This window comes from Macaca nemestrina, chromosome 13 (genome assembly GCF_043159975.1).
Source record: "Macaca nemestrina isolate mMacNem1 chromosome 13, mMacNem.hap1, whole genome shotgun sequence".
Classification (NCBI taxonomy): domain Eukaryota; kingdom Metazoa; phylum Chordata; class Mammalia; order Primates; family Cercopithecidae; genus Macaca; species Macaca nemestrina.
In genome coordinates, this window is record NC_092137.1 from 32955940 (window position 1) to 32975507 (window position 19568).

A 19568-nucleotide genomic window follows, 5' to 3' on the forward strand; every position below is an offset into this window, starting at 1 on the left:
TTCTTCCTGCAGGATTGTGTCCCACCTAAACACTCCCCATTTCCTGCACTGCCTGCCCTGGTGGCTTCTCCCAGGACCTCAGGGAAGCAGGTGGCTTCATCTCCAAGTTGCCCAGGCCTGTGGCCCCGCCCCACCGCTCCCACCCTCACCTCCTTTACCACCCCAGGAGTTCTCTCTGGCATGCATGCCTGCCCCACCTTGCCCCAGACACCGTATCTGAGGATGCAGATCCAGGAGGTCGCATGTACTCCTGGGCTATAGTTTAAGGCTTATTCAAAGGCCTGTTTGTAGGCAGTATGGTATTAGCAGTTGACACTACATAAAGGCAGATTTGGGTTCAAATCCAAATTTTGATACCTTCCAACCAGTTGAGTTATTTAATCATTTTGAATCTCAGGGACCCTATGTATAAAATATTGATAGTAATCCTAGTAATGCACACAGATAATTTGCACACACACATGCACACATATTCGCATGCATATTTCCTGGCATATATGTTCAACTGATGTATCAGTGTTTCTCCATCTAATGACATCTACTTTTTTTTTTTTTTTTTGAGACAGAGTCTCGCTCTGTCGCCCAGGCTGGAGTACAGTGGGGTGATCTCGGCTCACTGTAAGCTCTGCCTTCTGAGTTCATGCCATTCCCCTGGCTCAGCCTCCCGTGTAGCTGGAACTACAGGCGCCCGCCACCGCACCCGGCTAATTTTTGTATTTTTAGTAGAGACGGGGTTTCACTGTGTTAGCCAGGATGGTCTTGATCTCCTGACCTCGTGATCCGCCCCTCTCGGCCTCCCAAAGTGCTGGGATTACAGGCATAAGCCACCGCATCCGGACTTTTGTTTATTTATTTATTTATTTTTTGAGACAGAGTTTCGCTCTTGTTGCTTAGGCTAGAGTGCAGTGGTCTCGGCTCACTGCAACCTCTGCCTCCCGGGTTCAAGCTATTCTCCTGCCTCAGCCTCCTGAGTAGCTGGCATTACAGGCACCCGCCACCATGCCTGGCTAATTTTTGTATTTTTAGGAGAGACAAGATTTCACCATGTTGACCAGGGTGGTCTCAAACTCCTGAACTCAGGCAATCCACCCACCTCAGCCTCCCAAAGTGCTGGGATCATAGGCATCAGCCACAGTGCCTGGCCATTTTTTTTTTTTTTTTTTTTTTTGAGACCGAGTCTCGCTCTGTTGCCCAGGCTGGAGTGCAGTGACATGATCTCGGCTCAGTGTAACTTCTGCCACCAGACTCAAGCAATTCTCATGCCTCAGCCTCCCAAGAAGCTGGGATTACAGGCATGCACCACCACACCTGGCTAATTTTTATATTTTTAGTAGAGATGAGATTTCACCACAGTGGCCAAGCTTGTCTCAAATTCCTGACCTCAAGCAATCCGCCTGCCTCAGCCTCCCAAAGTGCTAGGATTACAGGCAGGAGCCTCTGTGCCTGGCCAAATGGCATCTACTTTTAGTGTTTATTTTAAGGAAAGATAAAGGAGGAAAATAAGTACAATAAATTGTATCCATAATTAATAGGTATTGTGGAGAGGTGTGTGGGCTACTGGCGAGGGTGATTAGAGTCAGATTAAGTTTGAGAGCTAGTTCTGCCTCTAACTAGCTGTGTGATGGGCAGGAGAGTTAACCTTTCTAAGTCTCATTTTCCCCAACTATAAAATAGCAACTGTATTAGTCCATTTTCATGCCGCTGATAAAGACATACCTGAGACTGGGCAATTTACAAAAGAAAGAGGTTTATTCGACTTACAGTTCCACGTGGGTGGGGAGACCTCACAATCATGGTGGAAGATGAAAGGCAGGTCTCACATAGCAGCAGCAAGAGAGAGAACTTGTGCAGGGGAATGCCTCTTTTTAAAGCCATCAGATCTTGTGAGACTTATCCACTATGACAAAAACAGCATGGGAAGGACCTGCCCCCATGATTCAATTACCTCCCACTGGGTCCCTCCCACAACACATGGGAATTCAAGATGAGATTTGGGTGGGGACACAGACAAACCATATCAGCGACAATTACAGAACCCACACTACAGAAGTGTCATAATGAAACACGATAATCCACGGACAGCACCCAGTCCTGCACCTGGTGCTCAGCCAGGGCTTCACAAGTTGCTGCTGTTACTATTACTAGTTGTATTGGTTATTTTATTCTCCCTGCTGCACTCCCTAGCTCTGGACCAGGAGTCAACTTCTGTTGCCTGGTGGGGCAGGAGAGGAGGACAATGAGTAAAAGAACCCAGAAGGCACGAAATCCAGCCCTTTGGAGAGAGGAAAGTGGAAGGCAGGAGTGGCTGAAAAGGACAAGTTCAGAAAGGATGTGGGTTTGGTGGGGATAAGCACCTGGCACTTTGTTGCTTTTATTCTTGTCTTATGCCTTTTCCATCACTTTTATGGGCTGGTGTGCAGACATTTGTTGAAAGGACTCTTCCACCTGGATCTCATTGAAATCATGCAGCCTTTCTCTTCACTGAATATTTTTCTATCCCAGTAACTATATAAATGTTCCATTTGTGATGTAATTGTTCTGTTTCAGATTTTCTTTCCTAAACTAAAAACGAGAGTTACCCCAAACATTGGAGACAATGGCTTGAATGTAATGCTTTGAATGATGAATTTTTTATTTCCAATGGTTTACGTTTATTTTTTCTATTTAGCGGTCTACCCTCTGGCACTAGGTGGAGGCTCCAAAGGGCAAGGGTTACATTGAGAGGAGGATGGAACAATGCAGAGACTTACTTTTGATATAAAAATTTCCACTTTTTAGAGAGAAGCGTGAGCTAAACAGAGGCAGCTTTTACTTGTTTGGAAATGCAATCAGGGTCCTTATTTTAGTTGCTTAATATTTCTACAGCAAACAACCAGCTTCTGCCAAAATCACTTTTACAAAGAAAATACTCTGTTGCATTAACGGCCTATGGCAGTGACTTTTTCTTGAAGCTAATGAACTGTCATTCTGCATCTTGGCTCTGCCAAATAACTATGCATGGGAGGAGGAAGGAGGAATCAGGAACGGGCCAGAGTTTTGCTTTGGCATTTTAAAACATAGAAGATGGACCACATCTCGTTCAATGAGGAGATGAGGCTGACCGTTAAGTTGTTTAGTTGCGGTAGAGTGAAAGGAGGAGGGCTTCAAGTAGGTCAAGCCCCATTTCTCCTATTCACTTATTTATATGAGCTGTAAATCTCGGTTTTATTAGCCATAAAATGGGAAGATAATGCCTAGATAGCAGGGCTGGCTAAAGCTTAGCAGAAATTAGATGTGTGCACAAGTGACCCTTCTCTCAAGCCATTTGTGTGAATGTGATAATATGTATGAGGAATTTTCTTTTTTCACTGGAGGAGAAAGGGGAGTTTCTATAATAGGTGTTTTTAAATGTAGTGAGCCAAGAGATTACAGGAGGAAAATGGAAGGGTGGTATGACAACTGTGTCCCATGCCTTGGCCCTCATCCTGGGCATAAGTTTCTCTGTTCCTGACTCCCCCACCTCTGGTCTAATGGAGTGGGGTTTGGAGGACAGCATAGCCTTGAAGCCTAGGTGGCTGGGCGTGGTGTTTCACACCTGTAATCCCTGTACTTTGGGAGGCTGAGGCAGGCGGATCACCTGAGGTCGGGAGTTCGAGACCAGCCTGACCAACATGGAGAAACCCTGTCTCTACTAAAGATACAAAATTAGCTGAGCACAGTGACTCACTCCTGTAATCCCTGCACTTTGGGAGGCTGAAGCAGGTGGATCATCTGAGGTTGGGAGTTCGAGACCAGCCTGACCAACATGGAGAAACCCCATCTCTATTAAAAATACAAAATTAGCCAGGCGTGGTGGTGCACGCCTGTAATCCCAGCTACTCAGGAGGCTGAGTCAGGAGAATCGTTTGAACCCAGGAGGCGGAGGTTGCGGTGAGCCAAGATTGTGCTATTGCACTCCAGCCTGGGCAACAAGAGTGAAACTCCATCTCAAAAAAAAAAAAAAAAAAAAAAAAAAGTAGTCTAGGTGACAAAAGTCTCACCTGAAGATGGAGCAGAGCCACTGTTGCTCATTCCACCAAAAATCTGTTGCATCCTAAGGGCTCAGGGCAAACACCAGCGGCAAAGTGCTGCTCTCAAATGGCTTGAATGCCATGAGTGAGCAACTTTGAGGACCCAGAGAGTAGAGGGGTGTGTGTACCTATTCATGGGCCAATCTGAGACAGCTTCTAGGACACCTAGAAGGCAATAAAGGAGACTGCAAGTGATGAGGGTGTGGGGGGACCAGGGTTATTGAGGACTCGTAGATCTACAGATGGAGGCTTCATTGCAATGGGACCTCACAAATTGGTGAGGCCTGGGGACATGTGAAATAGTTGTCGTCGATAGGATTTCAGTGTGAATTTAAAAAGAGAAAGAGAAAGGCCATGTGAAAGCACTTTGCAAATTTTAAAGTGTTATAGAAAAGTGCAGAATTGGTATTATGAGGAAGACATTCTGGGATCAAGCACAGCCCCTGTTAGGGTGGCTCTGCCAAGGCCAGACTCAGGTGAGAGGCATCAGGTAACAGGGATACAGAAATGCTCCCCAAAGGCCGGGCACAGTGGCTCACGCCTGTAATCCCAGCACTTTGCAAGGCCGAGGTGGGTGGATCACCTGAGGTCAGGAGTTTGAGACCAGCCTGGCTATGGCGAAACTCTGTCTCTACTAAAAATATAAAAATTAACTGGCCATGGTGGCACGCACCTGTAGTCCCAACTACTTGGGAGGCTGAGGCAGAAGAATCATTTGAACCCAGGAGGTGGAGGCTGCCGTGAGTGGAGATTGAGTCACTATACTCCAGCCTGGGTGACAGAGTGAGACTCTGTCTCATTGAAAAGAAAAAAAAGAAAGAAATGCTCCTTGAAGCAACACATGGGAATTTCGTTGAGCACCTGCCATGTCCTCAGAATTCTTTTATCTGCTTAGGATTCAAATATAATTAATTCTCAGTCTCTGTTCTTCAGGAGCTCACTGTCCAAAAGGAGTCTGTCTCCCCAGTCCACATGCTGAGGCTTGCTCCAAAGCGAATGTGTGCACTGGAAAGAACCCACACAGGCCCCCTGAGAGCTGTCAGCTTTGCCAGGCTTCTGTGAGATCCCTGGGTCTGAGTAGCCAAGCTGGGAGGAGCACCATTTGCCCACTGACTCTTGGGCAAGGCTGCAGCCTGCATCCCAGCCGGCAGAAGGCAGGTGCTATCACAGCTGAGTTTGCAGCCATTGAAGGGTCCACTATTTGCTTTTAGTGGATAATATGTTTTATCTGCTTCAGATCCTTATTTTGGTTGCTTAAAATTTCTGCGGAAAACAAACAACTTCTGCCAAAATTGGCTCACAAAATTAGTTTACTAGTATAATCAGTTGTATAGCAAGTATTTACTGAGTAGCTCTTGGAAGGCAGTCAACACAAGAGGGATGGATCATTCTTCCAGTTCATCACACGTGGGTTGGACATGCTAACAGTCCCCAACAGCTATCAGGCGAGTGTATGGATGATCACACAAAGGCAGAGGCATCGCAGAAGGGTGCTAACTAGATGTCATGAGTCAAGGATACTCTAGAAGGATCTCTTTGCTGATAAGGAGGGTACCTCTAAGGTTCCTTCAGATGGGATGATTCTCTGTTCACTGTGATCGCTACTATGCAAAGGCCTGTGGGCCATTTAGGAGAAAAGCATTCAGTCCAATTCTGCAAACACAGTGAGGATGTAATATGCCCTAGTCATATATGAGTGGATCCAAGGAGGAAATACACACATTCAGTCCAATTCTACAGACACAGTGAGGAGGTATATGCCCTAGGCATATATGAGTGGATCCAAGGAGGAAATACACAGTCACTACTGTCAAGAAGTCACGACCTGCTGCAGGGTTTGCCAAACTATGGGTTATGGGCCAATCTGGCTATAAAAATAGGTGTATTTTTGTAAATAATGTTTCACTGGAATCCAGACACACTTGTTTGTTTACATATTGTCTATGGCTTCTGAGCACCCACTATAAGGGCAAAGTTAAGTAGATAGAGACTTTATCACCCGCAAAACCTAAAATATTTGCCTGGATGGCCCTCTACAGAAAAAGTCTGCCAACCTCTGGTCTTGTGGGAGGACACTGCCGAGCACAGTTAACTGTAATTCTTGGCTGTAGCATCTTGAATAGGGTGGCAATCCCTGGCTGCTGAGGGGGACAGCTGGCTGGCTGCCTCCCAGGGGCGTTTCCATGACTTGCAGGCCCAGAAACTAGACTTGGGCATGACCACAGAGTTTGTGATGGACTGAAGATGCCCAAACCACAGACTGACTTATAGGCTAGAAATGAACATGTGGGGTGGAATAGTCCTTTCGGGGACTAGAATAATTTCTAGAGAGCCACCCTTTGTACATGATACAGCACACATTCAAGTGTGGCTACTTATGCTGAGACTTTCTGATGAGCATGACTAGACAGCAGAGGGCCCCCAGAGTAGTTTGTTCAGGTCAAGGTGAGACGAGAGGAGAAACTAGCCCTGTGCCTTGCTGGACTCCACCACTCCAGTGCCTGAAATCCAACCTCCCCACCCCCATCAGCATGGTCCTCCCCTGGAAAAGATTGGAAAATGCAAGAATGTGCTTCTTTGACTCTGGCCTTCCTCTGACAGCCCTGCTTCTGTTAACACAGCCTTTCGCAGCTTCCTTAACGTCATTGGCTACAGGCTACAGCTGTTGCTAGTAAAAGGCATTGTTCCTTTGAGCTGGCAGGCACTTTGTTCTTTCCCATGACACACTGTTTTATGAGCTCATTCTAGAGGAGAAACCTTCTATCCCTGTGCTCAGGTTCTTCAGGAGCACCTCACTGTCTCCCTCTGCCCACCCACCTGCACCTGACGACTGTGGGCTGCGCTCTCCTGGAAGCACCGTCAGATGCTACCAGACTACAGAGGAGAGTGCCCTTAATCCTGACTGAAGGTTTGGGAAAAGGCTTCTCAGAAGAGGTAATACTTGATGCAGGCCCTGGAGGAGGAGGAACAGTTTGAGAAGAGAGCAGTGAGAGATGGCATCCGGGCGGGTAAGAAATGTCAGTGGTCACGGAGGCAGCATGAAGGGAGTGTTGGCTGCAGAAGCCTAGTGAGGCTCCTTAGAGACAGAGATGAAGAGGGAGATGGGGATGGAGATGGAGATAATAGAGACAGACAGATTGAAGAAGGCAGAGCGGGGGCTAGGGGGAAGGGGGAAGGGGAATGAAGCAGGAAAGATAGATCAAACGAGACAGCGAAGAGCCTGTGTGCCTGGGCTTTATTTTGGAGGCAATGAGAAACAGAAAGTGTTTTTGAGCATGATGGGACAATGAGGAGTTCTGTGGTTTAGGAAAGCCAGCAGCCACGGGAAGTGCAGATTCAAAGCAAGGAAGCTTCCCAGGGTTTGGTGATGATCTTGGTGAGAAGTGACACAGGGATAGTGGGAATGGAATTGAAAGAAAGGATGAAATTCCAGAGTATGGCTGTGCTTAGTAGACAGGAATCAGGGAGGGCAGGAGGAGAGTAAAAGGGTCCTCTGAGCTTCAATCCAGATGTTGAGGAGATGGTGGTATTATCAATGGAGCTGGAGCTCTTAAGAGGAAGAAGGATGGGGAAGAAAAGGATGGGGTTTTTGACAAGTTGAATATGGGGTGAGCATGGGTCCAACTGAAAGCAGTTGAAATACAGATGTGAAAAATAGATGCGGTAGAGTTGAAAAGTTGGGGCTCATTTTCACCTGAATGTTACCTGAGGCGAAGGGAAGACAGGTCATCCAAGACAAAAGTACAGAATGAAAAGAAAAAGCAACTAAGCATGAAATCTTGGAGAATGTCCTCATTGAAGGGTGAGCAGATGAAGAGGAGCCCACAAAAGAGACGAAGGAATTGTCTTCATTCACTCATTCATGCATGCATTCATTTGGTCAATAAATATTTTTTGGCACCTCCCATGGACAGGTCCTGAGCACCAAGGGTACAGTCAGAAATGATGAGTCCAGAAATGATGCCCTCCAGAACGTCCGGTGAGGAAGGCACTCAGGAAAATGCAGCACCTGCTGGAGGCCCAAAAAGGAGGGCAATCAGGAAGAACACAGTCTGATGGTGTCAAGTGCAGTGGAGGCTAAGAGGTGGGGAGGAAAAGATGGGAAAAGGAGAGAACTGGGGAGGCAAGAGGGACAAATGAGGGAGAAGAGAAGGGAGCGGAGAGACGATAGAGGCACAGAGTGGGGATTTGTCTGATTCAAGAATCCTAGGCTGGGCGCAGTGGCTCATGTCTGTAATCCAGCTCTTTGGGAGGCCAAGGTGGGTGGATCGCCTGAGGTTGGGAGATCGAGACCACCCTGGCCAACATCATGATACCCTGTCTGTACTAAAATACAAAATTAGCTGGGCGTGGTGGGGCAGGTACCCGTAGACCCAGCTACTTGGGAGGCTGAGGCAGGAGGATCGCTTGAACCCAGGAGGCAGAGGTTGCAGTGAGCCAAGATTGCCCCACAGCACTCCAGCCTGGGAGACAGAGCAAGACTCCATCTAAAAAATAAAAGAAAAAAGAATTCTGTGTTCTTTTCCCTGGCCTTACCTTAGAAAGCAGAGCTGACCTAATCAGGTTTACCTCCATTGCCATAGCAACCTCTAGGACTCACTTTGCTGTACATTCTTGAGACCTGAAGTGAAGAAGTTACTTTATATCAAGTTACCTACCAATTAGGCTAGCGATTTCTCTGTCTCTTAAAACATTCTTTTAAAGTCTTGTCATGTTTCGTCTTTCTAGAATTCATTTTTCACATCTTCATTCACTGGGATTCTGGACCATAATATATGTAAACACACAAAATACTAAAGATTGAAAATAAAATTATTCTGTTATCTGATTATAAAAGTGATCATTGTTAAAAAAAAAAAAGCCTTGGAAAATACAATATAAAGTAGAAAATACAAATCACTTATTTCCCCACCACTCTTAGTGTTCTGTTGTTTTTCTTCCCAGTCCTGTTTCTAAACACATTTGATGACATTTAAACATATTTTTATTGTTAATCTACAGTTTCATATATGGTTTTGTTTGCTAACTAATTATATCATGGACATTTCCCTATGCCACTAAAATAACTATAAAATCATTTAGTTATACATAAGCTTCACATTTTAGCCCTTCCTCTATTTTAATGCAGCAATTGTCCACCTTTATACATAAATATTTGTTCCTGAATCTTAAAAGTAGTCAAATTCATTCACATCTCAAAATTATATTTGTATTTACTTTTTCTAAGAATCTTTGTGTTTAATGTCTCATTCATTTCAAAGAGCAATATTAATACGATTGAAAATGATCACAGCATCTTTTGTCTCCAAATGCAAGTTATTTTGAAATGTGATCTGATTTTATTTTGTAAACTTCATTATTAAGAAATTTGACCCAAATTTGAGAAATGATACATTTACTCTTGACTCATGCCATTCAGCCCTAGGTTTCCATCAATGCTTGTTTGAATTCCATGGGTATAGCACGGGTGGACCTGCTTTTTCAGATTTTTAGATTTGTCAGAGAATATTAATCCTTAACCTAAGGTTTTTTTTTTTTTTCCTGATTTCTCTCTTTACATTTATTTCTTTTCTTAGTTTCATTATGATATATGAAACTAACATATCCTTTGTATGAGGATTCAGTGGTTACATCTGAAAGCAAACAGGAAGTTATTTTTTGCTTGTTGGAAAAATTCACTTCCCTTAATGTAGCTTTTCCCATTATTTTACTCTCAAACATTTGGTGTACTTCTGTTTCACATGTGTTTCTTGTAAGAAGAATATGGTTGGATTTTTAAAAATTAACTATCTTTTAGCTGATAAGTGTAATTCTTTTTTATTTAATTATGATCATTGATATATTTGGATTTATTTTTACCATCTTTTTACACTTTCTAGTCGGTGAAATTCCTACTCCATTTTTTTCTCCTCTAATATTTTGGAATGTATAGATTCTAATTTTTTAATGGTTAAAGTTATTAATTAGATTCACCCTCCTCCTAAAACTTAGAGTATTTTAACTCTTTCTCAGTTTATAAGCTAGTATTGTCCAGTATTTTCTTTCTATTAAAAAATCTTGTGAAATGTGTCATATATAAAAAAGTTTACAATATGCATGTGTGTGTGTGCATGTTTGCACACACACACACACACACATACATTCATATATTTACCATTTTAAGAAATAGAATATGACCTCTGCTTTAGAAGCTCATCTCTCCCAACCTCTGACTTTTATAACTTCCCAAATTAGATTAGTGTTGATATTTATTTAGATGTATCCATGTGACTACAAATGTCTTTGATCACATGGTTATCTTTCTTACAACTTACAGCTCACATCTCCTTTCTGGAGAAGTATATATATCCTTCTTTCCAAAGTATATATATCCTCAGGAAGTTCCTTTACTAAGAATCTGTCCATAGTAAATTATCTTGGCTTTTGTTCACCTAAATATATTCTATTGCATCCTCATGAAAGATAAGTTTTACTGGGTATCCAATTGTAAATTGAAACAGTTTTCCCAGCACTTTGAAGACATCATCTTGTAATCTTTTGCTTTCTGCTCTGTTCATAAGAAGTTAGATGTAAAACAGGAAAGCTGTCTTTTTCTCTAGCTGTTTTTAAGCTATTAAATTTGTCTTTAATGTTCTTTCATTTCACCAGGATAAGTCTGGGTGTGAATATTCTTTAGAATTTTTTGTACTTCCTAAATATAAGGAACCATACAAATGATTGAATATTGTGTCCATCTCATTTTCTCTAGTCACTCTTTCTGGAACTTTCATTAGATTAATGTTAACACTTCTCACTTACTTTCATGTCTATATCATGATATCCTTCTCTTTCTCTCTCTGAACTATATTCTAAGTAGTTTTGTCTTATCCAACTTTCAATTTATTAATTATACATTTCATTTCTAATTTGTTAGTCAACTCATATGCTGAATTTTAAAATTCAACTATTTTACTTCAGAAGTTAAGAATCTTTTTCGATGTTTCTAAGAGTATTTTGTTCCTTGCTAATGTTTTAAAGCTTTCTTTAAATATTGAAAACATTTATTTATAAGGTATGGTTTTCTGGCACACTCTCAGTTTTTGTAAATATAGTTTTATTAAAACACAGGCAAGCCCATTCATTTGCATACTGCCCATGGCTGCTTTTATACTAGAATAGCAAGGCTGAGTGTTTTTGACAGAGACTGTATGGCTTGCAAAGCCTAAAATGTATACTATCTGGCCTTTTAGAGAAAACTTTGCTAACCTTGCTCTATGTGATAATTCCAACCCAAAGCCTGAATGTCTGATTCTACTGTTTGATGTTTCTAACCCTGTCTGATGATGTCTTACTACCTGGGTGGTCTTGTGATTTTATAAAAATTGTGAGCTCATTTTTGTTGAGGCACTAGTTGTGAGAATTTTATGAGGCTTGAATTGGAGAACATTCCTTATATTTGTGTTTACCTTTGCCAAGTGCCTGGTCATTTAAAAAAAATTTTTTTTTGGTTTGTTTATTTAAAATAGTTTCAGAATAGGTACACAGAGTGAATTTGAACCCAGACTTGAGGCCTGACTGGTGATTATAACTTCTGGTAGGGGGTAGGGACTTTTATTTTTTCTTCCAACCAAAATCAAGGTTAAGATGCAAAATTTTCTTTGCTATTTCCTTTGCATGGCAAATATTTTCTAGTTCACTCTTTTATTGGGAATGTGGGCCTTTGGGGACTCATTCCAAAGTCTCCATGCTGACACTGCACTGCTTTGTCGCCTGCCTCTCCTGTCCCCCCTTCCCCCGACATGGATGTAAAAACTGAAAGTTCTAATTTACAAAACACTGGCAAATGCCCTCAGGGTCTGATGCCTGCTCCAGTGAACATTTACCATGCTCATTCTGAATTCTGGCTTCCGACTTCATTTTTGGCCTCTGGGGATTAAGATACTTTAATTTCTTGCCAAGTTAGCTACTTATTTTATCCAGCATTTTAAAGGTGCTTTTTTGGGGGAGAATTTTCAGGATATAGAGTCTGTCATATTGCTGGAAGTAAACATCAGGAAATTTTTAAATGAAAAAAACACATGATTAGGAAAATGGAAATAGAAAAGTTTCATAACATTCCGACAGGGTTCCAAGCCTACCTAATGTTTATTTATATCTGAGTTATGAGTGTTGTCTCTGGAGTCAGACAACCTGGGTTTGGAATCAGGCTCTGCCGCTTACTACTGCTAGGGGTGAGGGTGGGCAAACTTTTTCTGTAAAGGGCTGGATGGTAAGTACAGTTTTCCTTCAATATGCATAGGGGATTCCTTCCAGGATACCCCATGGGTAACAAAATCCATGGATGCTCGAGTCCCTGATACAAAATGGCCCAGTACTTGCATATAACCTATGCACGTCCTCTCGTATACTTTAAATCATCTCTGGATTACTTATAATACCTAATACCATGTAAATGCTATGCAAAGAGTTATGGTGTTGTATTGTTTTTAATTTATATTATTTTATTGTGTTGCTTTTTTATTTTTATTTTCAAATATTTTTGATTCTTGGTTGGTTGAATCCACAAAAGTGGAGCCCTCACATATGGAGGGCCAACTGTATTTTGAGGTTTGCAAGCCATATACAACTACTCAACTCAGTCACTGTATCATGAAAACAGCCATAAATACGTAATATGTAATGAATGGGCATGGCTGTGTTCCAACAAAACTTTATTTACAAAAACAGGCACTTAACTGGATTTGAACTTGAGGCTATAGATTGCACACCCTGGCTATGTACGAGTTAATAAATCTCTTTAAGCATCAGTTGTTTCATCTCTAAAATGGAGAAAATAATAATACCTGTGTCATCCATAGGTTGTTTGAGCATTAAATTAGTGAATTTATCAGAGGCATTTGAACCATAGCAATTCCATCTTAAATAGGGGTAAAATGAGACTGAGACCTGCCGGGCTGCATTCCCAGGAGACTAGGCATTCTTAGTCACAGGATGAGATAGGAGATCAGCACAAGATACAGGTCACAACAGCCCTACTGATAAAACCGGTTGTCATAAGAAAGCCCTCCAAAACCCACCAAAACCAAGATGGTGATGAAAGTGACCTCTAGTTGTCCTTACTGCTCATTATATGCGAATTTTAATGCATTAGCATACTAAAAGACACTCCCATCACTACTGTGACAATTTACGAATGCCATGGCAACGTTTGGAAGTTACCCTACATAGTCTAAAAAGGGGAGGGACTCTCAGTTCCAAGAAATCTCCACCTCTTTCCCCGGAAAGCTTATGAACAATCTACCCCTTGTTTAGCATATAGTCGAGAAATAACTATATTCAGTCAAGCAGCCCATGCCATGTCTCTGCCTATAGGGTAGCCATTCTTTTGTTTATTTCTCAAATAAGCTTGCTTTCACTTTATGGACTTGCCCTGAATTCTTTCTTGCTCGAGGTCCGAGAGGTCTCTCTTCAGGTCTGGAGCAGGACCCCTTTCCAGTAACAAATTCATGTTAGTGCTAACGTTAGCTATGATGTCGTTGCTGGAAGTGATGATGATGATTTGAAACCAGTTCCTTGATTGTTTAAGGTCATAAGGTGTCTCGTCTTCAAATCATTTAAAAGCATCCAACGTAGCTTCCTATGCTGCTATTGATGACACACAATAGAAAGCTCACAATACTGCAGTAACGAACGACCCCCAAATCTCAGTGGCTTTAAAGAACTCAGATTTAAGTTTTGCTCATACTACATTCCATCACACTGGTTGATGAGGGGTTCTCCTCACTGTCATTCCTCGGGGCCCAGGCTCATCGAGCAGCCACCATCTTGAAATCACTACAGGGGAAAGGAGCTTTGGAGGGTCTTTAAATAACAATTAAATGCTTGGTCTGCAAGAGATGTGTTATTTCTGTGTGCAGTTCACAGTCAGAGTTGGTCACATCTTTCTCTCCCACTAGCTTATTGCTTGGGTTGCTGGGCGTGTTGTCACAGACAAGCTTCATCTGTTGGCGCCTCCAAGGAGGGCCTAGAAGTGCAGAGCTACTCGCCCAAGGCCATATGCTTCCCAGGGCAGCCCACATCCAGGGAATGCTTCCTGTGTGGGTAGAAAGGCCCAGCCCTTTCAGCCCAGTGTGGGACAGTGTTGGGATTTGGCTCAGCCTGTTGTTTGGCAACTTGACTTCTCCCTCTGCCCAGTCCTGCTACCCTCTTTTCCTTTCCACCGGGGTTGTTCCCAAGGATACTCGTTAATAAGCATCCTGTACACTAAACTCCATCTCAGGGTTCTTCTCCAAAAACCCAATCTGTGACATTCACCACGTGCCTAAGAGAGAGAAGGTTGGAATATCTCCTGAGGAACACCAAGGACTACCTTACTCACTAAAGTGAACACAGTTAGCCCTTATAGAGGGGAGAGACTAAGATCCCAACCATGCTAATAGCTAATATTTATTGAGCACTTACCTGCCACATGCTGCACTAAGGTATGTTACTTGGATTTGCTCATTTAATCTTCACAATGCCCTGTGTATTAAAACAGGGGATTACACTAGGCAATGACAAGCTATGGCCTGCAGACCAAATCTGCCCATGCCTGTGGCTTTATGTATTGTCTATGGCTACTTTCATGCTATAATTGCATAGTTGAGTTGTTGTGACAGACACTGCATGACCCACAAAGTTGAAAATATTTACTATCTAGTCCTTTTCAGAAAAAGCTTGCCGAATCCTGTTTTAGGTATTATTTCCATTTTATAGATAGCAAAATTGAAGCTTGCAGAAGTGTGTGGTTTGTTAAATCACAGAATGTCAATTTTTAGTCATGTAGATCAGAGATAAAATTCTAAGTCCTCCAACCAACTGAATGGACCCCTTCTCCCAGCCAAGAGTATTTCAAAGTTAATCTGAAAAACTAGTTCCCATCATGGGAAAGGGGCAGTCAGATACGCCTCATTATACCATCCTTCCTTGGGAATTCAGGCACAACTGACCAGCATCAACATTAAAACAGGGCAGGCATGGTGGCTCACACCTGTAATCCCAGCACTTTGGGAGGCCGAGGCGGTTGGATCGCCCGAGGTCAGGAGTTTGGGACCAGCGTGACCAACATGGCAAAACCCCATCGTTACTAAAATTTCAAAATTAGCCAGCCATGGTGGTGCATGCCTATAATCCCAGGTACTCGGGAGGCCTGAGGCAGGAGAATCACTTGAACCTGGGAGGTGGAGGTTGCAGTGAGCCAAGATTGAGCCATTGCATTCCAGCCTGGGCAATAAGAGTGAAACTCTGTCTCAAAAGCAAACAAACCAACAAACATTAAAAGAGACTTAAGACTGACAAAACAGACTCTTTGCAGTAATAAGATACCAACATGACAAATAGCAGACCCTGAAAGAAACTGAAGTATATTTTTTTACATATTCTGAAATGGCCCTGCGAAGCTGTCTCTTGTGGGGAAAATCTACGTTCCGTAGAGAATCCCCTTCCCTTTCCAGTTCTTTTCCTTGATCCAGGAGATAATTACCTGAGTCTGGCATCTTTTTAAGTCTAATGAGAAACATTTACAATCTATTTTCTCTGAAGCCTGCTACCTGGCGGCTTCATCTGTATCAGAAAATCTTTGAATCCACCTATGACCTAACAATCCCCTGCCCCACCCCACTTTGTGTTGTCCCACTGAACCCATCTACACCTTTCCAGACTGAACCCATCTACACCTTACCTGTATTGATTGATGTCTTATGTCTCCCTAAAATGTATAAAACCAGACTGCATCTCCATTACCTTTGGTACATGTTCTCAGGGCCTACTGGGACTCTGTCATGGGTCACGGTCCTAATATTTGGCTCAGAACAAATCTCTTGAAATATTTTACAGTTGGACTCTTTTTGTCAACAGTCATGAAGACAAACATTTAAACAGCAGCCCCCTTCTGTGATGGCAGGTGCGGACCCCCCCACCCCCATGCCATTGATGGGCCTTTGTAAGTGCTCAGTGAATGATCAGGAATGATTTTCTTCCCTTCTCTTCTTTCCACCATCCTTCTTTGTAAAATTGAGGCCTCCTCTTCCATCTTTGCTCTAAATCCCCTCCCAGACAAGTTCTATTTTCTAGAGACAAGTGTATCCGAAATTGCAACCCTGTGGCTTCTCTCCACCAAGTGAAAAACACAAGAGACGCATCAGTTTTTGGTACCTTTGACTATAAAACCTCTGGAGGAAGTTCTGTTTTTCTGAAAATGGCTTTCTTTTACTGGAAGAGTTAGGGTGGTATATCTGTAGAGCCTGAGCTGGCTACCAGGAAACATTTCATGATGGCTAAGAAATTGTTCTGCATGCTGAACCTTGAAGTGATAACATAAAATGACAGCCTTGACAGACCCCCTAGAATCTAAGGCTGAGATTATCGGTTTCCAACTGCTTCCAGCTGAGAAGCGGCTCTCAGGGCAGCACTGAGTACTCAAAAGCATTCCCTCATAAAAGTGATTGTTCAAGGGGGATTCAAGAGTTTAATTCCTTAATGCCCATCCAACTGCTTCCTAGATTCTTCCAGAACATGGGCCTTATGCCCCTAAATTCACTCCCATACTTAGAAGCAGAACTGGGAACTGAACTCAGGTTGTTTGATACCAAAATTTGTGCTCTTAACCATGCATTTCACTCCCTTCTGGTACACAAATATCCAGGATCATGTATTTACTTTCTACAGATACTGTTATACATGCTCATGTAAATTGTCTGGCAATTAGCTGCAAGAGGATTATAGGAAGAGATTCTACCTATCCATCTCTTTACACCACGCCTTCTGAAGAGAATGTCCCTGACTTTCAGAGAGAATCCTTGGATTTAGTCAGGAATATTAGATCCCTAAATAAAAATGTCTAAAATCCTTTCCCCATTCTTCGTTGTTGTTGGTTTTGAGATAGGGTCTCACTCTGTCACCCAGGCTGGAGTGGTGGTGGTGTGATCACAGCTCACTGCAGCCTCGACCTCACAGGCTCAGGTGATCCTCCCACCTTAGCCTCTCAGTACACCTGGCTAACTTTTTGTGTTTTTGGTAGAGATGGGGTTTCATCATGTTGCCCAGGCTGGTCTTGAACTCCTGAGCTCAAGCGATTCACCTGCCTTGGCCTCCCAAAGTGCTGGGATTACAGACATGAGCCACCGTGCCCAGCCTGTTTTTTATTTGTATAAATTTAAGGGGCAAAACTGCAGTTTTGTTACATGGGTATATCGGGTAGTGGTGGAGTCTGGGCTTTTAGTGTGGCTGTCACCTGAATAGTATACGTTATACCCATTAAGTAATTTCTCATCCTCATTCTTGGTTCATTAAAAAACAACTGGCCCGGCCGGGTGCGGTGGCTCACGCCTGTAATCCCAGCACTTTGGGAGGCCGAGACGGGCGGATCACAAGGTCAGGAGATCGAGACCATCCTGGCTAACACGGTGAAACCCCGTCTCTACTAAAAGTACAAAAAACCAGCCGGGCGAGGTGGCGGGCGCCTGTAGTCCCAGCTACTCGGGAGGCTGAGGCAGGAGAATGGCGTAAACCCAGGAGGCGGAGCTTGTAGTGAGCCGAGTTGGCGCCACTGCACTCCAGCCTGGGCGACAGAGCAAAGACTCCGTCTCAAAAAACAACAACAACAACAAAAAAACAAACAACTGGCCCTCAAAAATGTCTAGGGAATGGTGCACAAATGAATGAATGAGTCAATGGATGAATGAATTAATCTCTAGACCCTTGACAACTTAAGGATCTTGGGCAAGGTTTATGCCCTTGATAAACAAACAAAAAAAAGATAGTCAGCAGTTTTCTTATTGCTGACGTAGGCGTCAGAAGGTACACAATCATTCATTGAACAAACACTGAACCTTCACTATGAATTGCACACCGTGTTACACACGGAGGATATGATATGCAAGGTCTCTGCTCTCAGCACAGGCAGGCCACCAGAGATGAGGCATGGAACGTAGTGTGGCCACAGGAAGCTTCATCTGGGGCTTTGGCCAGTTGCTCGTATGTAGGGAATAGAACATAGGGAGGCATACATGGATAGAAGATACCCTTTCTAGGAAGTGAAATGGGAGTGCAACATCCAGGTCAAGGATTGGGAAGGGTTAAGTGTAAGGTTCTCTGGCAGCCAGGAGATGTAACCCGATCCCTCTCAGCGGTAGCTTTTTAAACCTGGGCTTTAAAACCGGGAAACCTGGAGGAATCACAAGACACTGGGCTGGTTTTACTGGTCTCCCCTCTCTGTTTAGACAGACAGCTCTTGCCTTGCATAGCTAACGTTTCTTTGGTGGTGAGAGGGACTTCTGTATATTGCTCATTTTATCTGTATGATGATGATTTGTACTAGTTGCAATTCTAAGACTATGTCCTGGTCTCTAGAAACAAGGAAAGTTGAGAGCACAACAAAAGAGAGACGTTTTAAAAGCACCGACTATTTTAATGACATAATTCTGTCAATATTACCGTGTTTAGACGCAAATACAACAGGATTCTTTGTACAGAACTTTTCAAACCATTAATTTAGGATTAGGAAACTCCCCTCACTCCCCTGAGGGCCACTGCTTGATTCAGTTAAAGCAACTTAATTCAGGTTAGGGTGAAATTTAAGCAAACTCCATTGCTTAGCAAAATGCTGCCTGAAAACAGCTAAAGACAAGTCAGAATGTCCCTGAGCAAACCTCAGGCATTATTAACCAAGACCTGCCTTAATTCTGGGTTGTCTCATGATGAGCAAGGAGAAAAAAGTGTTCCCCTGCTAGAAGTATTCTATGTCTATTACAAAGCATCGATTGCGTGTTCAATGGCCATAAGAGAATGGATAATATACATGATAAGAGTTTGGAAGAGAGAGTAAACTGAAGTTAAGGGCATTTCAAAGGGCTTCATGGACGAAAGGATCTCGAATTCCAATTGAAGGAGAAGGAAGACTTAGTTGAGGAGGTGAGAGAATTTCAGAATGGTATCAAGGGAGGCCTGGAAGCAGGAATTTGGGTGTCATATTTCTACAGACTAGTAACTGATCAGGGTCTTTTTTTTCCTTCCAAAAAGAGAGAAGAAAAATATGAGGTTGATGCAAAAGTAATTGAGGTTTTGTAACGTAATGGCGAAAACCGCAATTACTTTTGCGCCAACCTAAATAGGTAGAGAAATGTAGTTGGAACAGAAGGTTCGTTTGAGGATGTCACCCAAGATTAGGTTGAAAAATTAAGAAGGAGGCAACCGGTGATGGGCCTTAGGTTTTAGAAGAGCAGACAAGGCCAGGATTTGATATGTAGAAGTGGAATAGTATTCTTTCTCCTCGTTTTCTTCTTTGCTTTCAGGTTGCTTTGGTCACTATATAATGTCTGCCTCAGTTTGATGGCAGACAGAAAGATTATTGGGAAAAAAAAAATAGGATCAAGTGTTAAACTCAGGCAGCATCATGTTCTAGTGCTATTGGATGAAAATTCTAATGTAGACAAAAGATATAACAACTTTAATAACTCCCTGAAATTTAAGTAAAGAAGCAATTCTAGGCTGGGCACAGTGGCT

The 19568-nt window shown here is 42.9% G+C and overlaps 2 long non-coding RNA genes across 2 annotated transcripts in view; both read right to left on the minus strand.

Moving 5' to 3' along the window:
* The window catches only part of LOC112423686 (uncharacterized), a 44435-nt gene extending 35786 nt beyond the window's left edge, over positions 1-8649 (minus strand). Inside the window, exon 1 of the long non-coding RNA XR_011611592.1 lies at positions 8586-8649. This is a non-coding gene — a long non-coding RNA (uncharacterized lncRNA). The remainder of the gene's footprint in view (positions 1-8585) is intronic.
* Positions 8650-13397: 4748 nt separating this feature from the next.
* LOC105464815 (uncharacterized) lies at positions 13398-15644 on the minus strand. The gene is made up of 3 exons (XR_977020.2): positions 15550-15644; positions 14490-14549; positions 13398-13673 (listed from the first exon to the last, which is right to left on the minus strand). It is a non-coding gene; the product is annotated as an uncharacterized lncRNA (long non-coding RNA).
* Between the last annotated feature and the right edge of the window lie 3924 nt (positions 15645-19568).